Source organism: Clavelina lepadiformis, chromosome 4 (genome assembly GCF_947623445.1).
Source record: "Clavelina lepadiformis chromosome 4, kaClaLepa1.1, whole genome shotgun sequence".
NCBI classification, from domain to species: domain Eukaryota; kingdom Metazoa; phylum Chordata; class Ascidiacea; order Aplousobranchia; family Clavelinidae; genus Clavelina; species Clavelina lepadiformis.
The window spans coordinates 2737829-2746029 of record NC_135243.1 but is presented as its reverse complement, the minus strand read 5'-3'; the positions used below and the strand labels follow the sequence as shown (position 1 = coordinate 2746029).

Sequence of the window (8201 nt, the reverse complement as noted above, 5' to 3'; positions counted from 1 at the left end):
GCAGCATGTCAGAACCTTGTTTTGGCGGTTCCATACAAACGCTTTTCTTTAAGCTGACAACAATGAACCGAGTTTGTATCGAGGGTCGTAAGTTTGTCGATGTCGTTTGTGATCTACTTTTGCATGAGACGCGAAAGCGATACTTGTCTTGAGTTTTATGCAGTCTGATATCACTTTAGCAGCTTAGCAGCGTCACTGCCATATTTCCATACTCGGTTTATGGTTTTAGCAATAGTTATCAAAGGACAGTTATGACGACACATCACCAACATCGTTTTCTGCTATTGCCCGGATTTAAAAAACGGCAAAGTGGGCAAAGAGCCGAGTGCCGATGTCGCATTTCAATTGCATCTACACAGAGAATGAATACAGATAAAAAGCTATTTAACGATGGTTTGTGTGCATAGAATGTACCAAAAAAGAAGATTGCGTAATAACGTAATTTGTAGCAAACGTTTGTGACAGGATCTCCGTTACGTGGTTAAGTACGTTGCGTAATTTCGTGCAACATTAGCGAGCACACACACTTGGTATAAACCTATTGAGGTGGAAATAGAAACTCTCCAGGGAAGTTGACTCTCTTGCGCAGCGAAAAACTGGCAGTTATACCTCATCCTTTTCACGATGGCCAGTTAAGGTGTAAAGCGAGACTCGTCGAGCTCCTGGATGCGTAATAATTGATACGTTTGCTTTTGTAAGATCTCAAAGATTTCCTCTTTCAGGATGAGAACTCCAATAACATCCATCGGGAAGCTGAAGGATCGACCAAGGCTTCCACCTTTGAAGTTGTGACAGAGATGCCTCTGGTTTTGCGACGACAATTCCGGGCCATCTCGTCTTTGCTGACGGCCGCTTGCGATGGCATTCTCACCCCAGCCTTGTGCCTGAGCTCATTGTTCTTCGTCTGGCGAAGAAATTCGAGTTCGCCGGAATCCCATTCAAAGATAGAGCTCAACAGCTCTCTAAATTAGATGATATTCTTTAGTGCACCCCGCAGAAAAGCGACGCATGAAGCTCCAAACATCGAGGCGCACGATAAGGTCGGACCGCTGAGGTAAAAGTTCGTTGTACTTTGACAGACTATGTGGGCTGCAACAATCTCCATCTCCATCGGCCATGTTTTGCAATGTTCATTTATTGTCCGACGTTGTCGTCATCGACAGCACAATTACTCAAAATTCATTTCCGATACTCGTCGACCAGTTGGCAGAGCTTAAACAAAGTTAAATACATTTTAATGTTGATGAGGTATTTACATCAAATTACGTCAAGAAACTTTTCCATTACCCGCATATTTACCTACAGCTTCCTCACCATTAGTTTTGTCGAAACAATTTTTAAATTAACCAATAAACTGATGTAGCGCTCGCCTTCAAAACTTATAAAAGCTCATAGAGATCTTGCACGTGCGCAGTAGAACCACCTGGCTCTCAGTTTATCTTTCAGTGAGAGGACTTTGTCGTCATCCGGATGTTAAGACCTTCCAAATCTGAATGAACGATCTTTGTGACGTTGGCAGTCATCGAAGTAGTTGATCACTCGCTCAACCCAGGCCTGGGCTCAACCCAAGTTGACCAAGAATGCTGCGATCAAACCGACGGTACGTTCAACCGCAGCGTTGAAAGTAAATTTATAGCCTACTCCGTGTAATAATAATCCTTCACATCCATTCATGTTGCGAATGGTTTTGTACAATCCTTTGCAAGTCAAAGTCTGCGGAGCCTTACATTCACTATTGTGAAATATTATATGTTATTATATTCTATTATATATTTGGTCCGAAGAAGTTTCGTTTTAAATGAAAAGCCTAAACCGGAACAATAACGACGCAAACGACCTCTTTCATAGTTATAGACTTGACAAGTTCTCGTTTGCAAGAACAAGCTCACAACTAGACGCTCAGAAATCGTGGTTTATAAAATAAATATGACTTACTTATACAAAATTACAATCCAGGTTTTGAAAATCAAGATTTATTGGTAGGATTGCAATGTATATTTCACGTATCCCTTCCGCAGGTCTTTGTATATACGTATATATATATGTGTGTTTTTATAAGAACGTATTTTGTTTTTTTTAATTCAATTTTTTAAGTTGCTTTAATTTTGTCGAGTGATTATTCCAATCAAAGCTCTTCCAGCAATTTTATCCACAAACTTTATACACCTTGTGGGCATCAGTGCATCAAACGACTTATGCTGTGCTTATGCCATCTTCGGGTGACGGCGCTGTTCAGCAAATTTCGGCATTAATAAGAGCTTAAAAATTCATTTTTTTGGCTTCTCATCGGGCCCCCTGAAGAACATCTTTTGCAGAAAATATCTAAACTAATGTAGGCATGTGTACTGAGTGCTACGCACTTATTAGATTAAAACTACACACTTTTGTGGTGAACCTCTTAAGAAAATTTAAGCCTGGTTCCAAGTATCACTTAGCACTGGCACTTAGCTGGCATTAGGTCTTACACGTGGTATAGGCCAGTGGTCCCCAACCCCCGGTCCGCGGACCAGTACCGGTCCGTAGGTCAGTTGGTACCGTTCCGCATGGGGTACTGTTAATTAGTGTGGGAACCCCTTTTGTTGCGTAGGCACGCTTGAGTTCTCGAAATCGATTGTCTGGAGAGGCCATTTTATCGCATAATAACCTTAGTTTATTACATCACAAGCCCTTGTTATGCTAAAATTCTTGAATTTTTATCTTGAGTGTATCAGCTAGTCTTAGTATCCCTAATTTAGTATCCCTTGCCCATTCTAACTGCCCGATGCCCTTTAATCAGGAGAGTAAGTTTGTTACATTCAGTTTTTTAGGAGGCGCGAAAACTTTTATTTTCACAGGCTGGGGTTATTTAGCCAGTATTTAAGAGTATTTTTCTCCCCCACCCTTTTAGTGGGTCGCGGTAGAATTATCAAACGTAGACCGGTCCGCGGAGAAAAAAAGGTTGAGGACCACTGGTATAGGCTATACTGTATAGTTCATCATGTATAGACTATATATGATGAACTGTATTAACTGACAAGTCAAACATTTTTAAGGTTAAATGTTGTTCGAAGTTATTAGTGTATTATGTCGTTCACTCACTTTGTCGTCACAATATTGTATTATGTCGTTCACTATATTAAAAATGGTGAAACATAATTATGGTACTGACAAGAATAGATCCAGGATTCACTGAAGCTAAAATACTTATATTCCAGTTCGTACGACCAAAGTTTGCCGGTAAGTGGTGGGCGACTGATTCACCAACAGGATATAAGAAAGCCGGTGCGCGCCATATCGCCAACCTATTAAACGTATTAAACCGGTTAACGTTCCCTTGCAGCGACAATCTAGACCCGTGTTACGCAGTCTAGGAAACAGTGCGTTAAAATGGTCTTAAGAGTACGGTGCTATTTTGTCAAAAAGTAAATACTTCTTTAATTTTATGGAAATGTAGAAATAATTTTAGAGCTATTAAGCAATGCTGAGAATTTCGTTGTCCCTTTTTGCATTTCGCGCAATATAACATATACTACGATATACTATGTATCTACTATGTTGATATAGTGCGTATACTGCTAAATGTATCTACTTGTAATTAAAACAGAATTGCCAACGAAGCTTCAATTCCTTTAATGACAGTTTGATGCAAAGCATTCTTGAAAGCGAAGTTTCGTAACCAAGAGTCCATCTCGTACAGCGTGGTGTTTGAAAAGAAAGTATATTATTAGCGACTTATGTAAGACGTCATCCACAATTTTGTTATTTATTGGTTGGATTGTTGGATAATCTCCAACTTCTTTTGAGGCTTTTTCTTTTCGGCTAAATACTCTCTAGTCACTGCCCTCAATTCCCTTTTCATTGACCAGTTAGTTTGCCTGCATGTAATCGTTAGCCGTAATAGTTTATGTACAGTTCTCCAAAACGTTGAAGGATTTGGGTGGTAAATCACGGAGCCCTTTGTTTGTATAAACCGTACCAACTAACAGAAAATAGAAACCATAGAAATATACACGCAATTTCATTCGACTTTACCACAACCAATTACAGGAACATGTTCGAGACTCTAGTTTTCTTTAGGCTTGTCAAATTGAAAGTTGCAGAAAAAGCTACCAGCATTATTGAAGCCTGAAAAGACACTGCACAAAAACGCATTTGGACAGGCTACAAAGAGATAATTTAAACAGTGATGAGCAAGTTTCAGAAGCCGGAGAACAAAGAGGGAACGTTTCAATAGAAGAGGATCAATGCAGTGGATGATAAAGTTGAGATGAAAACGTTGATTCGACAAACGCGCTTGGGATTTGCGAAAAAGATGCGGCGTGTTTTTGTTTGAGCATAAAAAAGCAACATATCACACAGGTAAGAAATACTTTGTTGCTGAAAAATTATGAAGGTGTAAATCGCTGCGTTTACAAATAAATTATATTGCGTTTTGTCGTTAAATTGTTTCTCACTGAACAAAAATGACTTGACAGAATAAAACTGAATAATCCCCTGAAATGAAACTACATTCACTTGATAGTTGAGTGCCGAATTAAGCATGAAAGGAAGCGAGAAAAGCGCGCGTTTGACGTTGACAAATTATGATATAATACGAGATAATATAAATATAACCTATTCTTAATAGAAAACTAAACAAATAAAACCATGAACACAAAATATTTGTCCTCATTCTTGTTGCCGTTTCAATACCGCAAACGTTGCTTTGACCATTTAAACAGGTGGAACCATTTCTATTTACACGCTGTAATTGATAACTTGGTTGAGTTTCAAAAAACTTCTTTAAGCAAAATCAGCCGAACGATTTACGATGTTCTTACTATACTGAATTATCAACTGAAGAAAGTGAAGGAACTTCTTGTGATCAGCAAACTACCATCCATCGCACTATGAAGCAAATACATCCGATTGTCGTTCAGTATGAAAAATTCAAAACTGCACATTTACAAAAAAATTTTCTTGAGAAACTTTGGTTTAAGCTTGCCACAGGAAGTAAGTTTTGGTTATTTAATGAAAGCGATTGGAATGAGTGAAAAGAGATGAATAATTAACGCTCAACATTTGTATTATTATATTTCTTTAAGGATCACAATCGCTTTTTTGTTGGAAAGCAAATCTTTTTTTAACATATAAAAAGTACCACGAAGAAGTTTGTATGAATCTGTGATAAATATATCAATTAATGTAATATAAAATTGTGTACGACATAGAATTCTCGTCTATCGAATCAGCGAAGCATAACACTGCGTGACGTAATCGATGCTTCCCTCTTAATCGATGCTTCCCTCTTGTTTTAATTATTGCTTATCGAGAATTGTTTCTATCATGATTAGAAAATTGCTTTAAAATTGCATTTTAACGCGATTTTCTGGGGGGAGGTTATGTGATAAATATATCAATTAAAGTAATATAAAATCGTGTACGACATAGAATTCTCGTCTATCGAATCAGCGAAGCATAACACTGCGTGACGTAATCGATTGTTCCGCTGTGCGCGCATTTTGATTTATTCAGTCTTTTTGGTTTTTACGTTCAACGCCGCAACATGTCTTTATGCTGTTGCTGTCACAATGTTCTATCTTGATGTATTCGTTCAAAGAAGCTTCAAATATAATCAGATTATACAGTAGTCATTCCTGTGTCTTTATTGCTGAAGTCTATCAAAGTTCGCTGTTAAGATATACACAAGGAAACAGACTTTGTAGTGTAAGTGGGTAAACCTTACAGGCAAAGGTTCCATATACCACTTTTCATTACAAATCGATGCTATAGCAATTTTGAATCTGGCTTAGTATTTCAACAGCACCCTTTAGGTTCAAGTTACCCTGGCGCCCTGCAAGTTTTACTCTACTATGACGATGTGCTGCTTTGCAATCCGCTATAGGAAGCAAAACTATAGATCTCAGGCTTGGATTTTTTACATATCTTTTTGTAATTTACCACCAAGCCATCGGTCAAAGTATTTCTGGATTAATTTTCCAGCCATTGCAAAAACTTCAGACATTACATTACATTACAACTTCAGACAAATGCTTACAGCGTTGCAAAAAGTGAACTGTTTGAAATTAAATATTTACATGTTGTAAGTATACAGGATTTTCCATTTTACAAGTTGAACAGTAAAATTTTAAGTCCTCAAATAATCGATATTAGTGGGATTGTTTGATTGTAATTTTGTTTGAATTTGTTCTAACAAAGTGCATAACATTTGTTATTATATAGTTAGGAGCCACATATTTTAGCTTAAATTAAGGTGTAATGAAATGGTGGTTTATCATTCCTTAGCCTGTAAGGACGACCACTTCAATTACAATGTTTGTCTATTGAATTGCTTAATGTCCTCGAAGTGAATGAGTCTCAGGTCATTGTTTCACTTTTCTTAATCTTAGAATTAATTGCACACCTCGACAACTGTATAATCTGATTATATTGAAGTTTCATTGAACGAATAAATAAAGATAGAACATTGTGACAGCAACAGCACAAAGACATGTTGCCGCGTTGAACGTAGAAACCAAAAGGGACTGAATAAATCAAAATGCACGCACAGGGGAACAATCGATTACGTCACGCAGTGTTATGCTTCACTGATTCGATAGACGAGGGTTCTATGTCGTAAACAATTTTATATTACATTAATTGATATATTTATCACAAAGGTTATCTTGAACATATTCGTTGTGATTGTTAGCAAAAATTCCGTGTTTTTATGTGAAATATAAATCAAAGAATCGTAGCACTTGTGCACGTTAGCATTCCCTGATTGTTAAAAAAAGGTATTTATATTTCGAGGAAAGTAATTAGGGTAATGAAATTTGTAATGTCTGCCTATTGTACTTACACAGGATTATTTTTAAGTTGTTTCGACCTTGTTTAACCTTGCATCTAGTAACAAAGTTCATAAAATTACGGCATTGCATGGATAAGGATTCTAAGGAAGGTTTTGAATTAAACAGTGACGAAATGTCACCATCTCAATATTAATGTAATATTTATCGCAATAACAGCAACTGTTAGGTAAGAAACTCTGACTGTGTCAAGTGCTTCCATATATTACATGACACGAATGAGATTAAGCCACTAGTCTTTCACATATAACGAAGTAAATGCCAATCACATCGTATAATGGGTTTTAGTTAACCAACATTGTTTCCAGTGCATCGGTAGGACGTAGTCAGCCATGAAAAGGAGTTGCAAACTGTATGCAGGCAGATTTATGGGTATGACTTGGACCACAATAAGGTATGGGCAATGTTTTTTCAACGAAATCAACGTCTTAATAGTCAATGATAAAAATTTTGGACTGATGACGGTCACTTTTTTTCCAGTGTAGTAGGCCTAGGCCTATGCTACATAGCCTAGACATGAAAAATGCTAGTCCTAACTTCATTATCGATATTGAAAGCATTCATTGCAAATGCAGCAGAAGTAGTTCACAGATCTGCCAATTGACTGACCTATGCGTCGAAGTGATGAAGCTGTTGTCTGTCGATCCACAAAATTACTGTGATGCTCCCAGGGAAGGAATTCGAAGCATTATGGAAAAGGTATGTTACAAAAATAAACATAAATAAAGCCTATATATATGGAAAAGTTTATCATAATTTTGTGAATAATTTTATTTCTCATTGTTGCTTCAAGTTTAATTTGTTGCTTTGTTGACGAGGCTAAAAAGATTATTATCAAATGTAGTTTGATTTTATTGTTGGTGCTTAATTACAAATATGCCTGTAATTTTGTCTGTAATTAATGTTAGTTTCTCATCATCTCCACAAGTTTAACCATTTGTCAACTTGGCTAAAACCACTGCTATGAAATGCTGTTTAAATCTATAGACCACCTAATTATGTATACATAGTTTATTTTTGTTTTGAAGAGTTGAAAATTATAATGCGTTAATCACTCAACTTGATTAAGATCGATTTCATCCGGATGGGAACGACCGTTGCCACAAATTTTCTCCTCAAGAGGAAAGATGAGAGAATGGCACTTGCTCTCACTGAGGGTTGGAGAGATCCTCTTGGAAACCAATCAAGACCAAAAATGTTGGACCTCGTAAGTTTATTAACTCTGATATTTCCAGTTGACAATGCAGTTGTATTCAGCTATTACCTACTGGTGACTTTAAATGTGGGTTTTGTATTTTTCGTCTTTGCTTATTTTATAGTTTTCATGGTGTTTAATATTTCGTCAGAGATGAGTTTATTATCACTTTTTACTTT

General features: G+C 37.0%; 1 long non-coding RNA gene across 1 annotated transcript; it reads left to right on the top strand.

The window, feature by feature from the left end:
* The first annotated feature begins 7175 nt into the window (after positions 1–7175).
* Positions 7176–7943, top strand: LOC143453436 (uncharacterized). The gene is made up of 3 exons (XR_013115186.1): positions 7176–7221; positions 7308–7526; positions 7897–7943. It is a non-coding gene; the product is annotated as an uncharacterized LOC143453436 (long non-coding RNA).
* Positions 7944–8201: the final 258 nt, after the last annotated feature.